This window comes from Lemur catta, chromosome 16, assembly GCF_020740605.2.
Source record: "Lemur catta isolate mLemCat1 chromosome 16, mLemCat1.pri, whole genome shotgun sequence".
Classification (NCBI taxonomy): domain Eukaryota; kingdom Metazoa; phylum Chordata; class Mammalia; order Primates; family Lemuridae; genus Lemur; species Lemur catta.
Genome location: NC_059143.1, coordinates 29135299 through 29157460, shown reverse-complemented (window position 1 = coordinate 29157460; position 22162 = coordinate 29135299). Strand labels below are relative to the sequence as shown.

At 36.1% G+C, this 22162-nt stretch overlaps 1 non-coding gene across 1 annotated transcript; it reads left to right on the top strand.

Moving 5' to 3' along the window:
• The first annotated feature begins 21256 nt into the window (after positions 1 to 21256).
• On the top strand, positions 21257 to 21363 carry LOC123621965. Its single transcript, XR_006729345.1, has one exon. It is a non-coding gene; the product is annotated as a U6 spliceosomal RNA (small nuclear RNA).
• The last annotated feature ends 799 nt before the right edge of the window (positions 21364 to 22162 follow it).

The following is a 22162-nucleotide window of genomic DNA, read 5'->3' as shown; positions in this document are numbered from 1 at the left end:
AATATTTATCTCTGTGAAGGAGAGAGGGAGGCATATTTAAGTTAAATTTTAAGCATTTTCAGTTCGCTTTGAGCACACTCTCTGAAGGTAACAGTATAATAGCTACTTGGAAAGTTAAGGTTGGGTAATAGATCACAGATCTTTACTGGAGATTAAGACTAGAAGTTCTCTGAATAAGGAAGCAATCAAGGAGAGAAGATATTATCACAAAAGGGTAAAAACAAAAATTAGAGAAAGCAGGACATAGTAGACTGAATAATGTCCCCAGAAGATATCCATATTTGAATGCTTGGAACTAGTGAATCTTACCTCCTATGGCAAAAGAGACCTTGTAGATTTGATTAAATTGAGGCTTCAGAAAAGGGGAGATTATTCTGGATTATTCAGGTGGGCTGTAAATGTAATCACAAGTGTCTTTATAAGGGGGAGGAAGAAGGAGATTAGCTACAGATGAAGGAAAGACTAAGCGATTTATGTAAGCAAAGATTGGAGTGATACAATCACAAGCCAGGGAATGCTGGCAGCCTCTAGAATTTGGAAGAGTCAAATTTTTTTATGGCAGCAAGAAGAACCTAGTATAAAGAGTTTACATAAAGTATATGAATCAGTCAGTCATGGTGGCATGCTCCTGCAATCCCAGTTACTCAGGTGGGTGAGGGAGAAAGATTACTTGAGCCCAGGGGTCCAAGACCAGCCTGGACAACATAGTAAGACTCCACTGCAAAAAAAAAAAAAAAAAAAAAAGACTGACTGTTTAAATATATATGTGACAGGAGAGTGAGAAAGAAGAGACTGAGAAGAAAGAAAAGAATAAGAGATGTTATCAGGAGTGTTTGATGAGTCATAGAAATAAAGAGAGGAGAGAGTTTCCAAAGAATATATAGTCCTGAAAAGTAGACAGAAATTCTTTACCGCTCAGATTGGGAGTTTGAGATTCAGAAAGTTGGAGGGAGTCAAGTGTAAGGATTTTAAACTGATTTGGGTTCCTTACTCAGATCAAAGAGAAGTTTGAGCTTTCCAGTGTCCCAAGGTCAGCTTTCTTCTGTTTCTGGTGTTCAAAAGAAAATAATTTTCAGTGTATCTCATCAGGCCATAAGCCTTTTGCAGGCATATTTGAAGGCCGCGTATAATACAGTGGTGATCTTGCTGGGAAGATTTCCATATGACCTCCAGTAAACTGGTGGTGAGCTAGGCAGGTTGAACTTCTCTGGCACACTGTTAATTTCTATGTGGTTTTGCTTGAAGTTCCACAAAATTAGAATATAAACAATTTTATGCCTAACTGAATAATTTCTTCCCAAACCTCTGTATTTCAAAAAATAGGTTAGATGAAGATATAAAAATATATATCTTGGGAAATAATGATATGACAATAAATGAATTTACATAAACTCAGCTGCATAGATCTGTGTATGAAGTTGTCCCTGCTTCCTACTTGATCTGACCTTGAGACTAAGGCAGGTTTACATCCACAATGAGTCTATCAGTTCTTGATGAATCACAATGCTTGCTTATATTTAATCATTGCTGATAGTAACAGCTGACAGCAAAATCTGAAGAGAGAAAGGAGAAAAATCTAAAGTAACCAAATTCTATTTAACAGTGGAGGAAAAAATCTTTTTTTTTCTTTTTTACAGATGACTGTTTTTGCATATGGATGGAGTGAACTGAAGGTTATTCTGCATATTTTTATAAAGTGTATGAAATTACAGAGGATGCATTTATTTCCCTTTGAAAACAAACCCTAAAAATGTTTCCTGATAAGCCTTTTTAATTTAAGATACCAGAATGAATTATCCTTTGACTTTTTAGCATGAGAATTGCTTGCCCTAGCATTCCTAAGGAGAGATTCTGCCTTATAAGTTTAAAAATGGTTTAGATTGGATGGAAGGTAGAGGAAAGAAGGCAATGATGTCATTAATGGGTCTTAGCCATTGGGAGGAGGCAGGAACAAGCAGTTTGGTTTAAGTGGTATCTACTTTCCTCAACATACTATCCACTGGCCAAAGATGCATGGGCTGATCTCTCTAAGCTGGACAAATGCTTAGATTGGATTTTATTCCACGGGGAACCTGCCATTTCTGCACACACAACCAGGAAATGGTTTTCTTCACCAAACAAAATAAATCAAAGCAACACTTCATCACCAGCCTTAAGACAAAAACATTTTCTTCTCCATAAACTTTTGAACAAGCTGTAGATTTCTCAGCAAACCAGTTCAATGGGTCACAGTTGAGGATGTTTTCAAAGGCATGTGTCTGTGTTGATGCGCTAGTTTTTTGTGTAACCATGGCAACAACAAGCTTCTCCTCTAGAGTCTTAATTTGGGAGAGAGCAGGGAAAATAGCATGTGACCTGGGAGAAGCTCTGATTTCAAGCTGGGAAAAGAGGGGGAAGCTATGGCTATTGCAATTTGTCCTTTTCATATCTCATGTTACAGGTGGACCCTCGGCAGCTTCTGTATTTTTCTTCTTGTTTTTGTCATCCACTACTACTCCTAACCACAGATCCAGTTCTAAGCAATGTTTGAAAAGAAAGAGGTAATGTTTTAATATCCTCCCCTGCTTCTACTCTAACTTAAATCTGTTGGAACTTAGAATTACACACCCAGGCCCAGGCCCAAGAGCCAAGGTCCCAGATCCAGCTGCTAGACACAATTTCTCATTTCTTCACATCCTCCACCTCTGGAATGCTCTTCTCCCACATGCAAACACATCCCAGTCTCCTTTTTGTCAACCAGACCTAGGTCCTAATTCTGGGAACCTTGAGCACTGGTAAATTACTTTAGTCATTAACTCTTTACCTCTGTTTTGGCCTCAGCTATAGGACTGGTTTTAGTTCTGTTCCACACTCTCCCATTCCCACCCAATTTCTAAAATCCCACCTCCAACTGATGAACCGAACACGCCTCTCCCCTGTACTGGTGACTCCCCACCCCCATTGAGAGATGTCTGCCAAGGCCAGAATGCAGCTAGATGGTGATCGTCTCTTCCTGTTTCCTGAGTATCAGCTATTGCCTGGGTTTGCTGTGTGTGGAACATGGCTCTTGGGAATAAAGCCTGAGAGTTTTCCCCACTATGGGTGTTGTGAGTCCAGTTGTCCCTGCCTGGAAGCGGAGTCAGGCCAGGGCCTGGCAAGTGGGCTTCCTGATGGTCTTAACCTCCCTCCTAGTCCCTCAGATCATCATGACTGAAGCATCATATGTTTCTGTTTTAAGAGGACACAGAAAGTAAAACAAAGCTCAAAATTGCTTTTGATTACTTTTGTATCTCAAATCAATTAATTGCCACTGTTTGCACTGAGGTGGGAAGCCACTGTGAGTCTGTGGTCTGTCCATCTAGGTGGCACCTCCTTGGGCTCCACCGTAGGCTGTGGGGAAGAATGATGGATGGCTGTCTTAGGTCAGCGATGTCCTAGGAGGAAGGAAGAAGCTACTCACTTTGATTAGTATCATAATAATGCTGTTGCAGGCCTGCTAGTGTGTGATGGAGGGAGGAAGAGGCTAGAAATAACGTGAGCCTTGGCAAGCAGGACTAGAACAGGAGCCCAACCTGACAGCAGATGCAAAGGGCAGAGGCATCCCGGGACTGGGATTTCCACTGTCCTCCTCTTCCACCCCAGCAAAGTGGTTCTGCCTTTAGGAGTTGGGATAGGTGGCTCAGGGCAACTTGATTGTCCGAGTGCAAAAAATTAATTTGTATGTACTCATTGAAATATTTCTGCACCATACTAATGTGCAGATTTATTTCTATCATTTTTATCTAAAGTGCAATATTTCCAAGAGCTGATTATAAGCATGTGAAAGAAGCCTTAGTTGCTATTTTTTCAAACTCCAATCAATTCACAGGGATGATTAGATTCAACTATTGAGGGAAGAGTTGACGTAATTTACCCAAACGTGTTCCTGAGTCATCGCTGAAAATGTGTGTATCCATGGACTGATGTATCCCGCCTTGGCGTTTCTTTCCCTTTTAATTAGCAATCTTCTCCTCTTGTTATTTTTTTTTTTTTCTCTTTTCTCCTTCCCATCTACTTAAGGTTTCTATGATGGAAAATATCCCTGCAAGCAGTAACCACTATTTGAATAGTGAAATCAACATCACAGCAAACGTGGTTCTTAATGAGGTGAGACCTGTTGCCTCCTCAGTCTTTTTTTTTTTTTTTTTTGAGACAGAGTCTCACTTTGTTGCCCGGGCTAGAGTGAGTGCCGTGGCATCAGCCTAGCTCACAGCAACCTCAAACTCCTGGGCTCAAGTGATCCTCCTGCCTCAGCCTCCCGGGTAGCTGGGACTACAGGCATGCGCCACCATGCCCGGCTAATTTTTTCTATACATATTTTTAGTTGTCCAGATAATTTATTTCTATTTTTTTTTTAGTAGAGACGAGGTCTCGCTCAGGCTGGTCTCGAACTCCTGACCTCGAGCAATCCACCCGCCTCGGCCTCCCAGAGGGCTAGGATTACAGGCGTGAGCCACCGCGCCCAGCCTCCTCCTCAGTCTTATAAGAAATATTTGTGCACATACACGTTTTTAAATGTAAGGAAAGATCGGGTGTAAAAGGCATATTAACTCCACCTTTTACAGATTGGAAAGATTCCTGTGATTCTGTACTCATACATTATTCTTTCAAAGAATCATTTTTATAACCATTTTCCTTTTCTATTACTTCATTATTCTTGCTTCTTTATTTAGATTCTTTGCCATGCAAATATTATTTAAGCCTTACTCGGTTAATGTAGCGATTTTTAAATGTTTTAATGTTCCATTTGACATTCCCGCTGGTCCCATTTCTTGTGCTGAAAATGTATTAAATCCCATATCAATATATATGGCTATACCTTTTTTGCCATTCAGAGGTATAAAAAGATATTTTCTGTGCATACATTAGAGAAGTTGTTACAAGTAAAAGATAAAAGGAGAGAGAGAAAGGAAGGAGATAAAAAGAACAAAGGAGAAAATGAGAAAAATATAAAGCAAAAGGAAATGGAAGGAATAGCAAATTTCAAAATATGGAAAGAGTGAGAAAGATGGAAAGAGTTCTCATGTTAAAGGGAACACATGGAAAAAGAATGAAGCAAATTCAGTGACAAGGTAAAAATAAACAGCCAAATCAAATAATAACCAAATGAATCATTAGAGAAAAGAGGGGAAGAGTCAGATTAGGGGCTGACTCCAAATCACAAATTGGGCTGATTGGGAGAGGCTGACACCAAATCACAAATGAAAACAGGAAAGAAAGTGAGCTGTTGGTGATGGGTCACTTCAATTTCACTGAAAAGCTCTGATTTCCTATATTATCAACCACTTTTTTATCCAATTTTACCAAAAATATTAGCTTCCAAGTATTATTCTTATTAATGTTCTCTTCATTTCTGCAGAAGGCATAAAAATAACAGATGAGTGTGGGAACATAAGCTGTGTGGTTAGTGAGGCAGGGGTGATAATTAGAACATGCTGTACTATGCAGTAAACAAAGCTATTATGAACGAGAGAGTTCTTTATAGGGTGTTTAAAAAGAGGATGGAAATAATATACTTTCCCTTGACTTGCTTAAAAGCTCAGCTGGTTACTACCCTGAGAAATCAAAAAACTGGCTGGAGTTAATCGGCCAGTGGATTTGGAATCTAGTTAAATGCATCCACAGATATTATTGATATATGTTTTATTTCATATTAATTTTTTTCTTTCATGATCCCTTTCCTGTCTAAAAATTTTAGCTTTTTAACTAAATCTCAACAATTCCTAATGAATAAACCTTCATGAGTTTTGAATCCATGTTTTAAGTTTGTTTTTTAGTAATCTTTAATGATTCTAATTTAGAATTCTCAGAATGTGAGATACTGTTTGTAACCTGTGATCTTACTTTGGACTGCACTAGTTATACTCTCAATTACCTAGATCACATAATTCTCTGAATCTGAAACTATACTTATTCTTTATTGAGTGTATTAGTCAGGGTTCTTCAGAAAGACAGAATCAATAGGAGAAAGAAAGAGAGAGAAAGGGGAAGATGGAGGTGGAGGAAAGAGAGAAATGAGAGGGAATTTGTAAGGAAAATTGGCTCACTCAGTTATGGAGGCTGTGAAGTCCCATGACAGGCCACCTGCAGGGTGGAGAACCATGGAAGCTGGTAGCATGGCTCAATCCAAATTCAAAAGCCTCTACACCAGGCAAGCTGAGGGTGAAGGGCTTCTTACTGCATTATCCCATGGCAGAAGGCCAAGTGAATATGCAAGACAGAAAGAGAACACTGGGCAGAACTCATCCTTTTGTTTTCAAGAACCCTCTCCCGTGATAACTAATCACTTCTGCAGTAATGGCATTTATCTAGTGATGAAGGCAGAGCCCTCATCTAAACACCTCTTAAAAGCCCCACCTTTTAACACTGGTATAATGGCAATTAAATTTTCAACATGTGAATTTGGGGGGACACATTCAAACCACAGCATTTAGTTTGGTAAAGAATTGTTCTAAAAAAAAAACACAAACAAACAAAAAAAGAATTGTTCTCTTCTGTTTGTTTGGGGTGAAACAATACTGCAGTGTTTTACAGACTAAGACATTAAAGAACCCCGATAATCTGAAATTGTGCATAGTGCATACTTTGTCAAACTCCTTTCCTTTGGTAATCATTTCTCAATCACATATTTGGGTTAGTCACTATGGTCTGGAGATAAAGTGATGCATATATGTACCTTTAACCACAAACTCTTGAAAATAACAGTAGAAGAATTATAATTACCAATACAACAAACTATAAACAAGGTAGGGAAATGATTTAGCAACACAGGTGGTAACAGGTACTCTCAGATTATAAGAGGGTAGACATTAATTGGCATGTGGAAACAGGGAGAGAGAATTCAAAATGACTTTTTAGATAAGTAAATAAACATAATTGCCTTCAAATGCGGAGCTTTAAAATCTGCCACTTATAAGAAGGAGTAGAGAAATTTGGCCTGATATTAGTATTCATGCAACCAGCACGGGACATGGCTCTAGGAATAGGAAGAGAAGTAAATCATGGTCCTTGCTTCTACAGAGCGGATGGCCTAGCAGGTGGTGTCCAGGGGACTCACCCCACTGCAGTGGTCTTCTGACTTGGCTCTCTGCTTCTGCTATTGCCCTTACAGTCTATTCTCCACACAGCAGCCAGAGTGATCTCTTTGAAAACTTAGTGCTAATAATATTGTTCATCTGCTCCAGATCCCACAGTGGCTCCCACTCCTCCTGGAATATAATCCACAGGCATAAGCCTGACATCACTCCCTCTGAGATCTGGCCTCTGACAACTCTCCAGCCTCATCTCTTTTTCCTCCCTTTTATACTGCAGGGGCCATGGGAAAATGTCTTCTTCACCCTCTCAGAGTTCATGGAAAATCAACTGACAAAAGGCAGGTTAATAGAAGAGGCATAAAAATTTATTAATGTGTGTGGGGGAAAACCACAGAGTGATTATCCCAACCCTCCCTGCCAATGAAGTACAGAAGGTTATATACCCTTTTGAATAGGGGAGGGAAAAGATGGGGAATGTGGACAATTCTTTTGGGGCCAGTAAGTGATTATTAGGGAAAATGAATGGACAAGGGAGACAGAAACTAACTTATGCATGATTCACTATGGAGTTTGAATGAATCTGAGAGACAGGCATTATCTTGTGGAACAAAATACAATATCTCAAAGAAAAGGGAGATGCTTTTGTACCATCTTGAGGTTACAGAAAGCAGAGGGTATTTGGTCTTAGCAAAACAGGTTATAGAAAAAAGAGAAGAGGAGACCTAGCTGGCAAAGGTGGTCTTCTTATGCAGATGAAACATCACAGGTAACAGCTCTCAGAGAGAATAGATGGTAAATGTTTCTCTCAGACCTTTAAAGGTGTCAAACTCTCAGGTAATCTTTCCTAGATTTGAATAAGCCAGAGCCTTAGAAAAGCCTGGCTGAAATCAATGCAGTTTTTCTCTACAGATGCAAATCTCCCCCACCAAAGACAGTTTTTCAGTTATTCTTGTATTTCCAACCTTTCTGAAGAGCCATTGCTAAATATGTCAAAGAAATAATTCTTTGGGATGAAATATTTGATTTCCTTCATTACAAAGGATTTTTTTTTTTGGCTACTTCTCCAACTCACTCAGCATATTCGTGCCCTTGGGACCTTGCTCATCATTCTTGCTGCAAGACTCACTCTCCTTTCAATTTCTGCAGGTGTCTATTCAAATGTCTTCTGCTCAGAAAGGACTTCTCTAACCAGAATGCTTAAAACAGAATTCCTCTATCCTCTCTTCTTTTTCTAATCCCTAAAATTGCTTTCTTTTTTTTCTGTATCATTTATCACCACCTGAGGTTGTCTTATTTATTTACATGCTTGCTCAGTGTCTGTTTTTGCACATAGAATGTAAGTTCAGTGAGGGCAGGGACTTTGTCAGTCTTGTTTACTGAAATAGCCTCAATCTCCAGGACAGTGCCTGTCACATAAAAGACCTTCAATAAATCTTTGTAAACGAATAGTGTAGTTCTAAGAAAAATTGTACTCACTAGTTAAAAATGATTGGAAATTCAAATTTTAGTTCAATCAGAATCACATTATAAAAATTAACACTTTCCTTCATTAGTCGTTCTTGTTTCATGAAGTAGGATTTTTTTAAAACACATTCAAACAAATTCTGGGTGCTCATGTGTTAAGAGGAAACTCATGTATTAGGTATAGGATTGGATTAAATGAGCCCAAGATTCTTCCAAAATTAATGGTTCACAATTCTATAGACAAAAGTATCTAATCACAGGAGGCCTATGGTCTAATACAGGATTTTAAAAACTGTTTCAGAAGGCAATAGTTTCTTGGGATCTGAATTTTTGTGATAAATAAAAGGTACTTCAAATATATTTGAGAATTTTTGAATTAAGTAAATTGAAATAAGCTTCTTAATAGAATGAACTTAACTATATGAATGGGTATTATTAATCTTCAAAGCAGGCATGATATTTACAGAATTAACTGGATTTATTTGAATGTGAATCTATCTGGTTACAGAACACTTACATAGTTTAGGGAACATTTTTTTCTAACAAAACAAGTAAGTTGACGGGACTTAGCAAACGTGCAAAGTGCTTGAACACGTGCTTTCTCAGTCCTATACTTCTGTTTTCTGAGGCCCTTTCTACCTTTCAACTCAAAATTTTGAGCTTTCAAGTATTATGGAAATCAATATGATAAACAATTCCCTTTCTCTCCACCACAGGGTTATCTGTGTAGGAGATACATGTGAGTGAAAGTGAGAATGTGGGCTTAGCTTGGGGATAGAGAGAGTTCCAATTAGTGGTCACCAATCCACCTGTTTTTGTTTCCCTGCACAGAGTCTGACTGCTCTGCCTCTCCTCCATTGCAGTCAACAACTCAACAAAGGCTGAAATAGAGGAATTGCTTTTAGTAGTGAAGACACATTGAAACAAATTTGGGAGGCTTGCCAAACATCTCCTCTTTCTGAGCCTCCACTGAGATGTTTTGCTACCAGCCATGGAGAAGGTCAGGAGAGAAAGGCATGATGATAAACTCACTTGTAAAATTGTTCTAACAAAGCATCTGTGAGCTACTGCTTGATCAAAATGACAGACATCAATCAGAATAATAACTTCAAATATGAGATTTTCAATTAGTGAGTGAACATAAATAAATGTGTCTAGAAAATCAGCATAAGGAATTTTAGACAGAGACAGCCCATACATAACAAGAGAGAGGCAAGCAGTGGAGGAAAAAGGTATAATATTCAGCAAATGCAAAATAGCCCCCCTCCAGAGCCCAGAGTCAAAGAAGATCTAGAGAAATCAGCCTGAAGCTCAACAAAGACCTATGCACAGTTATCCCTGAGATATGCTTTTGAGCTTACGTACCTTATTAAAGGTCTGCAGAAAAGACCAGCTTTATTTTTATAAGGGGGCAGAATAAACCTTCCTGTACGGTTAATGTGGCTTCTCAGGTTTCCCCCACCAAATGAAGCAGGCTAGACAAATGAAAATAAAAAGTCCAACACACACAGGGGATACTATCTAGGGGTGGGAAAGAGAAAAGAGTATTATGAATGTCAGCAAATTTTCCAAAATGCTGAGTTTATCTTTTCAGCTATCTAAATAATCTAGAGCTGCAGTCCTCAACCCCTAGGTCACAGATTGGTACTGGTCCCATGGAACTGGGGGGGCCACACAGAAGGAGGTGAGTGGCAGACCAGCAAATGAAGCTTCATCTGTATTTACAGCCGCTCCCCATCACTTGCATCACTGCCTGAGCTCTGTGCCCTCACCGTTCATGGTAAAATTGTCTTCCATGAAACTGGTCTCCTTGTGCCAAAAAGTTTGGGGACTGCTGATCTAGAGTTTGCAAACCCCACGGTGTCTGATAGCAGAATAAAAAGTGATTAACACAATCAAGACACATAGAGGGCAACAGGCTTACTTTTGAAGCACAAACAAGGAAGGTGAAAGAAGATGATGCTGCCATTGTTCCTCACAGACTATACACCTACTACAATTATAACTACAAAGGCAACAAAATAAAACCTTCAAAACTCTATGTATATTCCACCTTTCATCAGAAAGCCACCAAGGTCTTTTCAAACAATAACTCATTAGTCTTTACAATACCCTTGTGAAGGAGTCAGGGATGTATATGTTATTAGCACTTTGCATTTCCATTGTATTTGCCCTCTAAGGAGCTAGAAGTAGGGGTGGGTTTAGACTGCAAAGCAGAAACTGCTTCAAATTGATAGATGCTTTTAGAGGAAGGTTTTGTCATGCCGTGAATATACTCTTTCAGCAGGGGGAAAAATGTATTTTGTGGAAGGGAAAGAAGAAAAAATGAAGTGAGTAGCTGTCTGCCTTGATGATTCTTTGATTTTTTTGTACCCAATTATTCTGAGTTCAGCCACAGAACACTTGGCTACCTTGAGGGTAATCTCAGCTCAGTCACCCTCTCTTAAAGAAATAGAAATCTGACTTTTAGGGCCTCTTATCACATGACTAGCCCCTTGTCCCTTTTTATTTCTCTAGTTTCTGGTAGCAAGTAGCCTATCATGGTTCAAGAACCTCCTGCCTTGGTCATCTTACTCCAGATGCCCAGGCTCCCAAGTAGACTCTCCTAGTTGGTAAATCCAAGTGAAGGACCTGAGTTTGTTATAACCACTGTAGACTTTCTGCTTTCTATCTAATGAAAACCACTTTTCTTGAGGAATTTTTCATCACTAGAGGCCGAATTAAATAATCCTTTCCAATGTGCAACTTCTCCAGGGAGTTTCTTAGGTATTTCTTGTGATCTCAGCTTCTTAACAAAAGACAGAATGAGAACTGTTCAGAACGATGCCGGTGTACCTCTCAATTTGTTTAAATGATTGTATCAAATAATCAGTAAGAACTTTTTAAACTGTATAATTTGAGGATACAATGTAAGATATATAAAATAATGGCCACAAAGCATAATTATCAAATGTACAGAAATCAGTGAATATAATCAATAATTGATGATCTAAGCTAATCTCATGGACTAATAGGAAAAAGAGTTCTTAGAATGTGCTAGCAGATTCACATGCATCATGGGCGACTTCTTTCTTTTTGTGTTGCTGTTTCTGACTTAAGAAGTAGGGTTATTCTCTCATATTCTACAGATTTATGATTTCTTTTTTATTATGTATCATGAAAATTTTAAAACATGAAGATCTGTGTTCTATTACTCAGATTTATCAAAACTAAAATTGTTTTGAGGACTATAACATTGCAAATTCAGTTGAAATGACCTTTACCACTCCTTAACCTATTTTGCTCATTCCTTCCCCTGTGGTAACCAATATCTTTTATCTAGTGAGTATCTTCACATTTGTGCTTTTACTACTTGTGCATGCATCTATATGCAACACTTAGGATTGTTTTGTATTTAAAAATTCCAAACACAGGCATTATATCATGCAAATAATTATATGTCTTGATTTTTTTAGCCAATATCTTTTTAAGTTAATTTTGATAATGCAGATATTACTCATTGTGTTTATTTATAAAAGTTTATTTATAATCAGGCAATATTTTGTAAATATTGTGACTATGTACAAAATGTACAAATGTAAATATGTACAAAAATAATAAACTATATCCCAGAACAAACAACCTGGTATTAACACATGGAAATCTCTTTTGCTGTATTTGTTTCATTTTTCTCTCCTCCTCACTTTCTCTTTCTTTAATGCAGGGAAATATGACTGTCAGAACTAAATTCTCACTTCTGTGTTTCTTCTCTTCCTAGATCCATTATCCTGAAGTCAGCATGTGTCATTTTCATGTATGTTTTTATAATGTTATTGTTAATCTATTACTCTACAAATCATAATATAATTTCTGAATATTTACAAGATATAATAACAATGAATATCTTCTTTTCAACAATTATTAAAAATATCAAACATACAGCAAGGTTGAAAGAATTTTTCAGTGAACCTCTGTATATTTACCACTTAGATGTATCAATATTTTATTGTTCTTGCTTTATTACATATCTCTCTGTCCATCTCTCCATCCATTAATCCATATTAATTTTTCAGATGCTTCTCAGAGTAAACTGCAGAAATCATTTACACGTTCTTTTGCAATTGCATTTTTGCTCAACATTGTATTCAGTTGATTCATTTTAACTATTGGAAAAGATTCCATTGAAAGAGTAAAAAATAGTTTGTCCATTTCTCCTAGTGATAGACAATTAAGTGGATTACAGTTTTTCACTATTATTAACAATAATAAATTAAACCTAATTTCACATCTCCTTGTGTAACTGCACACGTTTTCCTATCATGTAGGTCTAGAAATGGAATGGCAGGTCATAGAGAATGTGTAATTTTACTTTTCCTATATATTGCTGAATTGCTTTCCAAGATAGCTTTATCAATGTACACTTACATGTCACTATAAGAATTCCCATTTACCCATATCCAACCAAACACTTGAAATTGCCAGGTTTTTAAATTCTATCACTGTAATGGCTGCCAAATAATATCATACTGTTTTAATTGACATTTTTATGATTAAGTAGTGAGATTCAACATGTTTTCATGTTAGACTTTGTTTTTGCTCTTTGCAGAACTATCTATTCAGATCCTTTCTCATTTTTCTATTGGACAATTTTTCTTTTCTTTTTGATTGACTTGCAGGCATAAATTATATATCATGCATAGTAAGCTATTGTCATATATAGTCACTGTCAATATTTTTCCTAGTATGTAGCTTTCCTTTTTCTTTGGTTTTAAATGTCTCTTTTCATATGAAGGTTTAATTTTATACATTTACAGTTGTGTTTTATATATCTTGTTAAAGAAGTTTTTGAAATTTTTAGTATAATAAAAATAATTTTTAAAATTTTCTTCTAAAAGTGTCTAAGTTCAGCTTTTAGCACATAGGCCTTTATGTCATATGAATGAAATTGATTTCTGTCTATTTTGTAACTGAAGGATCTATATTATTTTTCCCCCGTGAATACCTATTTTTATTTTTAATACCTCTTTTGTCACACATCAAGGTTTCACATACAAGTGGGTCTAATTTGGTTTTTCCATTCTGCCCCTTGCATGTAATATGTCTGCACTGCTCGAGCATTACAGTGTTTTAATAAACCTTGGTAAATAATGGGACCAGTCCTTATTCAATCTCCTCCTTTCCTTTTCTTCTAGAGTATTCCTTACCCTTCCAAATGAGCCATGGGTTGAGAAATTCAAAACACTCTGTTATAATTTTATTTGTAATTGTATTAAATTTATATGAAATTTTAATTAATATCAACATATTTTCATGCAATTATTATATACATTTCTAGTTATATAAATCTTATTCTATGTTCTCAATTTTTTGCAACTTTTCCTAAATTTTTATGCCATATATGGTACCTTTTGTTAGACTTATTTATTCATAAGTATCTTTTTACTTTCATTGTCATTTTAATGCTATCTTTTGTCATTACTTTTCAAAGTCATTCCTTTTCAAAGTCATTATTGTTGATGTGCAAAATTATAAAAAATGATAGATTTTTGAAGGTAAAACTTTTATACAGCAATGGATCACCTTCATTCATTCCGGCAGACTGTAGACTTTCTTGTTCTTCACAACTCAGAAAGCTTTATCATTAAGTTTCAAGTCATCTGTTTTATGTGTCAATTCATTAGTTATTCTTTATCAAATTAAAGATATGCTCATCCATTCTTATGTTGCTATAACTTTTTGTTTATCATCCATAAATTCTTTATTTTATTCAATTATTTTTCTGCATCTACTGAGATGTTCATGGTATCATTGCCCTTTAATCTGTTGTTTGAAGAATAGCTTATTTTCTTCTGTCAAACTGCCCTTACTTTGCTGGTATAAACTCTAGTTTTCTTTTTATGATGCTAAATATAGTTTCTAAGTTTTTGTTGATTTTTTAAAAAACATTTAAATTTGTGTTCATGGTAACATTGGTCAATCATATATTTTCTTGAATTTTTCTCACTTATTTTTAATCAAGGCTACCTTGGTCTTATCAAAAAGACAGGGAATTGTTCCAACATTGTCTAAGACAGTGATTATATATGCCTCTACATCAATCTGAGTAGGATATGTATAAAATTGGGTACGGAAAGGAGAAAGAAGGCATTATTTATTGTTATTTCAGTGGTCTGTAATACATAATTTTTGCTTACTCTTTCTCTTTGAATTTATTTTTGCAGTTTACGTGTTTCTCTCAGATTGTCCATTTAATTTTTTCCCAGATTTATTGGATTTAAAGTTGTTCACAGTATTAAACTACAATTTTTTAAAAATTAATATTCTATTTGCAGTTATCTTCTTTTTGCTCATAGTATTATTTAGTTGAGCTATTTTTTATTTCTTGAGCAGTGTTGCCAGAGTTTTAAAATCCTTTTTGTTAATTTTTTCCAAGTAACAGCTTTTAATTTTAATCTTTATTACATTGTTGGTTTGTTTTTGCTTTCTTTTTCATTAATATATGCTTTAATTGTTGTTTTTTTCTCCCTTTTACTGTTTGTATTAATTCTATTGTGTTTCTGGCTTTATCAGTTGAAAATTTAATCATAAGTTGTCAATCTTTATTTTTAAATAGTTTAGAACCATATATTATATTTATATTTTAATTTAAACACCATTTTAGTTCACTAAGTTTATGTTTAGTGGTTTGCTAGCTATTCTTTTAAATATTATTTTATTTCTATTTTTCCTTTCACTCAGGAGTTATATAGGTGTATGTACTTAAAATATTGTAAAATTTATTATCCACTTTTATACTATTGAAATATAAAGTTATTGAAGTCCTAGCTATCAGAAAATATGGAAGATATGACATTGATTCTTTAAAATGTTTGAAAATGTCTCCTGTTTTTTAGAATATAGATTTTCTTAAAATGGTCCATGTATATTTGAAAAAAACCTGGATTTTTTTGAACATAGAGTTTTATAAACAGTTATAAAAAAAGGTAGACATAGATATAGGGCAGATAGATAGATTCAAAGTTGTTAATATGTTTATTCCAATTATTTAGATGTTGACTTTTTTGTCTGCTTGATCTTTCTATGTCTAATAGACATGTAATAAAGTCTTTGGTCTGGGTTAACTTTTTATTTTTCTAATTATTTTAATTTTTGTTCATATATTTTGGCAAAATCAATATACACGCTTATGATCATTACATATTGTTAAAATTGTTGCTTTTATCACTGTATCACTTCTCTCTTCTCATTTGATACTCTTTGCTATTTGCCATATGTTGTATGACATATTAATATTGCTATATTATAATAAAGCATTCCTTTGGTTATTACTTGCCTTTTATATTGTCTTTCCTTTCTCTCTTTCTCTTAGTTTTTAATCATTCTGTGTCATTTTATTTTAATGTATCTCTTAAAGCAGCATGATGGATTAAGAAATTTCTATTATATTTTCTGATATTAATAAGAAAGTTTAATCTCTTTATATACATTGGAGTTACTGATATACTTAGTATATTTCTACCATACTTAATGTTTTCTGTTCATAATATTTTTCTTTGTTACTTTTATATTTTCCTCCAATTTTTGTTTGAATATCAGAATTAGTTAAATAATTGACCAATATATTTTATCTATGTCAATATTTACCATTTTTCTTTGATCTTATTTTATCCCTTGCTAAAAGTTCATTCTTTACTTGGACTTTCCTTAAAGACCTATGGATAGTTAACTCAGCATTTGCATAAGAGAAAACATAGCTGTTTTGCTCAGCCTTTAATAATACTGAGTATAAAACTATAGACTGATGCCCTTTTTTGACCCACCAAGTCAACATTTTTATTCATATTATTTGCAGCACCTCCCATGGGGATGAAAAGTCCGTTCTCAGTCCATTGCTGTCTCTCTGTTTGTATGATATCTTCTCTTCTTTTGCTGGTCTTTTTAAACTTTGATATTCATCACTTTTCCTGTTATCTGTCTAGGGGTAGATTTTTTTGTGTGTATCTCATTTATTGTTTTACATAAGCTTTCAATTTTTAGACTTGAGCTTGAATTTCATCAATTTGAAAAAAAATTCAGCTACTGTGCTTTGAATGTTGCTTTTCCTCATTCTATTTAATCATATCTTTGAGAACCACCATTATAAGTAACTATGCGCCAAGGCCACCCACTACAATAAACACATGGCCATGATCGTTAAGAGTATTAAAGGGAGAGAGGATGAGATAAGCATGTAATCACCTTGCCATCTGGACCGGAGTCTATGTTTTTCTCTGTAGTATTGTTTCTCTTATTGGCTGGTTAGGACAACAAGGTTTATACAGAATGTGACCCTCATTCTTTGTTTCACTTGATTCTATTGCAGTATCCAGGACCGGGTACTTGAAAGAACACAGATGGTGGTTTTGATTCTGATTCTTCTTTTTGCTACAATGAGATACTGCAATCTGCAACAAGATGCTGAACAAAATGCCCTCATAAGTATAGTACAGTGAATTAATCTGTCTGGGTTTGTCTCCATTTCCACATCTGTAATATAGGCACGTCATTATTACTTAACTAATAGGACTTTCTTATGATATTAGACAGGTTGATATTTTTAATATGTATAAAAGAATATTTCCTAGACCTATCTTCCCTTCCCCACACACCTCCATCCACTCACCCTCCAAATCTTACAAACATCATTTCCTAAATATCTCAAATCACCCCCTGCTATCTACCCTACCCCACCCTTAGCTCAGGCTTTGGTTATTGCTCACCTGGATGACTATAATAATTTCCTAAATGGCTTGCATACCTCCAGCTTCACTTTACTGGAATTCATCCTCCACAATGCCACCAAAATTTCTTTCTTAACTGCAAATCTGTTCACATTACTACTATTCAAAATCTTCTAGTGGCTCCTGATTACTGTCATATACCTTAGCATGACATACTTCAGCTTCTGGCTTCAATTTGTTTCTTCAGACTCCTCTCAAGCCATGATTTTCTACTTGCTTGTCTTTTTTGGCTCTCTTGATCTGTATTCAGTTCCCTAACTGCATTTTCCCTTTCCTCTGTGCTTGCATCCATGTAAAACATCCTTCCCAACCCTGTCCACTTGGCTGATCATCATTCATTTCCCAAAGGTCAGTATTAGCTTCTCTTCTTCTTGACAGTGTTTCTAATCCCAATGCCCAGGCTGAGTGCTGGGCTCCTTGTTCATATTTTATAAATATGGATACTACAGTACTCACTCCTCTGTGTTGCAACTGCTCATTCTGTTGTCTCTTTCATTGATTTCAAAGTGAACTTCTTGAGAGTAGGAACCAAGTGCTGTTAATCTCTGTATCCAAAAAATAATATGGTACATAGTGCGAATGCTTAACAAATATTTGCTAAATTCATGAATAAGTGATTCACTAACTGAATTTCAATAAATGATTCACATTGAGGCTTGTGGAATAAAGATGGTTATGGTTAATGAATTGGAATCCCATAAGACTTATTTTTTAATATTGTCATATAATTAAAAAGGTAACAAGTGACCACGTACCTAGTGGTCAGAAATTTGCTTGTAGGCATGGGCCCTACAAAGGATATAAGATAATTTTGTTTCTCATGATGCTCACAGAGACACTAAAAGGAATGGTTAAATTTTCCTATAGTAAAACACAGGGTGTTACTTTCAGCCTTAAAATCAACAACAATTTTGTGTAATTTTGATTCTGTTAGAGTCCTGGTGCTTTTTAGTCTATCTACTTCCTTGAAGTAAATGCCCAGTAAAGATGTTGGCCACCCCCACCTGTGCCTGCCCACCCACCTCCATCACCTGCACCGTCATGCCCTCTAATACAGTACGGACACTCTTGCCCTTTGGCTCACATGTTCTATTCCTATTAATTTCAGAAGACGGCAACTGCCAAAGCAATAAGAGTGAATTTAATTTAAAAAGTGCAATCATGTTCTGTCTTGTACTGAACTGGACCTGGAATTATTTGTGACTGTGATTTAGCATTATTTCTGGGGGGAGAGTCTTCCTGTTTAATACTAATAGTCTTCCCAGGAAGTTTCATTAGAGTGAACTGCAATTTTATTGCACAGGATTTAACAAACTCCAATGTAAAGTCTCAATGCCACTTTCATCCAGCCTCACAATCTCCGATGAAATTCTAAATTCTAACAATGTCAGCCCAGGACTCAGCCCATCACCCAGGTTTCCTTGCTGAATCTCATACACTAGAGACCTCGCGCCTCTTCCTTTCTCATGAGCACCTTTCTCCTGAAATTTCTCTGCTCAACACTCCTGACAACAACCTGTCTGCAGATGCACCAACAGCTGCTCCTGCTGAAAAATGGGCTTGTCTCTCTCACGGGGGCTACGATTTCTGGCATATGCATGCCTCCTACTGTCTCTTTGGTTTTAAAGCAATTTTCAGCACACCTGCTTGCTTGAACTTTACTGACAAGCCCTCTTAAGAGTTCGCTGAAGAAAAAATTACCCGTTTCCTAAGGTACTTCCCTATAATTCTAAATTTCACTTTAATTCTCCCAGTAAAGTGTTTACCCCTGTGGATGGAGAGACAATCTGTGTTGAGACAGTCCTGCTGCCTCAGGCAGGATCTCATCAGCTCTCACATAACAGCAGATAGAGAAAGGGATGATCCATTAAGCAATAAGGCCAACTTGTTCCTACCACTGAAATTGTTCCTTGGAGTGCATTTGACTGCCATGTCCAGTCTGGGTTTAACTGCCACCCAAGAGACTGTATCTCACTCAAAAAATTCTCCAATTGGATGATTCTGCTCTTTCACTTTTGACTCTACCAGCTGACTTGAGTCAGTCTTTTAGAAATACTACTCAGTTCATTTTTATTCTAGTCGCTAGCCTTACTTTAAAGAAAATCTCCATAAAGTTGCCCACTTGATTATGCAGTGGTACCATTTGTAAGGTTATTAAGATTCACCATTTGTTCTACCCATGGATTATACAAAAAGTAGATACTTAATTTGATTATAAATGACCAACGAGTAATTGAAAACTTTTTTTTTTCTTTTTTTGGTTCACCATGATCTTAAGGTAATCGTTCCAATGTAGTCATTGTATGACTACAGCATTGCTAATGTCAGGTACCCCTTCTGGTTATTCCTCCCGTGGAACTGGTGGGAGTTCTCAATTGTGGCCCAAGGTCTTTAGGTCGACTCATCTCAAGCACTGTGAATTTGGGAGTAAATATAAGTTTCTAAAGCAGGGTCAAATCAGCTAAACTTTATCTGAAATAATGAGAAATAGTCTAAATGTAATTGTAGGAAATTAACACTAATGTCATAAAGGTAATATGAGTATGGCTCATGAAATGTACCTCAAAACCCAAACCAATAAGCATTCTAAAAGTAGGTGATGGGTGGACAAAAGGCCCATGCTGGGCCTTTTGGACTTTGGGTTCTGTCACAATGTCCCAAACAAAGCAACATAAAAATACAGGGGAAGAAGCAAGGCAGAGTCTACATAGGAACCAAAGCCCGTGCTGTTAATCACTTGCATATAGAATTTGGCCAATGATATTACTATGTGAAGGCAATAAATGAGCATTATTTAAATAAATATGAATGGCTACTTGCTGTTTGCTACATATCAATTCTCTCTTCTAATGAAATTCTTTGCTGCAAAACATTAAGAAATAGCTGTTCCTTGGTCAATTTAAGTAGAAAGTTGCAATAACATTGGCTAAAGGAACTACTGTGTGTCACATTTACTTAAAATAAACACTGTACTTTGCTATACATTGATTCAATGGGTATTATTATCACTGATCTGCATCTGATTAAACTCAAGAATCAAAGACAACAAAGCTAATCAGTGTTTGAGCCAGGATATAAACCCACACAACTCCGATTCTAAAGGCTATGCTGTTTATTTTATGTTCTACTGTTTTACGTGGCTTCTATTTCCAGCTGAAGCATAACACATCTCAGCCACTAAAACCACATTGCCTTTGGTGCCTTCCCTCATTCTCTCTTCGTCTTATTCTGTTTCTATGCTTGTACAAGAAGGCAGCTGCCACGGGAATGGAAAAGAGCATGACTCTGGAAGGAGACCAGCTACATTCACACTCCAGCTCTAATTCATACATGCTCAATGAACCTGGCCAAGCAAAGTAACTTCTCTGAAACTCAGGTTTGTCATCTATAATGTGGGAATAAAAATGCTTGAACTAGACCTGGTGGGAGGATTAAGCACTTGGTAGACAATAGGTGTGAAGCAGATATTAATTCCCTTCCCTTTCACTGTCAATTTGCTGGCTCCAGATTGGATACAATCTTCCTGCTTTGACCTTGTGTCTCTCTTCTTACAAAATCCAATTCCATTCACTTAGCATCTGAACATAATTGACACATAATGAATACGTGTTGAGTGAATGAAAAGTCCTCTTCAAGGTTCAGATCAAATGTCCTCAGGACTCTGAAGCCCCAGCCCAGCTCTTCTTAAGAGCTGTGTGAATTCCTTATATTCCCACACTGGTTTATGTACCTTCATTAATGTTTACAATGTCTGTTTCTAGCCTTTCTCGATAAACATGTTTCTCAAGAGCAAGGACCATGTCTTACCTTTCTTTGTAAATTTAGCTCTTACCAGGTATCCTGGAATATTTATTTGACAACTTATTGTTTAAAAGATATAACCTGAATCATTATTCTAATATAAGTAGTTAACACTGATTAATCTTGCCTGTAATATTTCTAGAAGTATTAGAAAATATGATGAATGCAATAGGGAGATTAGTGCTCAGTTCAGCCGCGCATATACTAAAATTAGAACTATACAGAAAAGATTAGTGTGACCCTTGTGCAAAGATGACATGCAAATTCATAAAGCACTGCATATTTTTAGCCAAGGTATGGAATCAACCCAAGTGTTCAGCAACAGATAAATGGATAAAGAAATTGTGGTACATATACAGAATACTATTCAGAATAAAATTCAGAATAGAATACTATTCAGCCATAAAAAAGAACAAAATCCTGTCCTTTGCAGCAAAAAAGATGAGCCTGGAAGGCATTATGTTACATAAAATAAGACAGGCACAGAAAGATAAATATCATATGTTCTCATTCATATATGGAAACCAGGAAAAAGAAATGATCTCACAGAAGTAGTGAATAGAATAGCAGTTATTAAAGGCTGGGAAGGGTGAGGGCAGAGGATAGGAACAGGTTGTTTAACAGATACAAAATTGCAGCTAATCCCCAAAGCACAGAAAACCAAAGCAAAATTGGACAAATGGGATCATATCAAGCTAAAAAACTTCTGCATAGCAGAGGAGACAATCAACAAATTGAAGAGACAACCCACAGCATGGGAGAAAATATTTGTGAAGTACCCATCTGACAAGGGATTAATAACTAGAATATACAAGGAGCTCCAAAAACTCAATAGGCAAACTCAAAAATCAAATAATCCAATTAAAACTAAGTAAAAAATCTGAGTAGACATTTCTGAAAAAAAGAAAACATACAAACGGCCAAAAGGTATATGAAAAAATGCTCAACATCTTTAGTCATCAGAGAAATGCAAATCAAAACTGCAGTGAGATATCATCTTACCCCATTTAAAATGGCTTTCATCAAAAAGACAGCATTAACGAATGCTGGTAAGGATACAGAGAAAGGGGAAGCTTCATACACTAT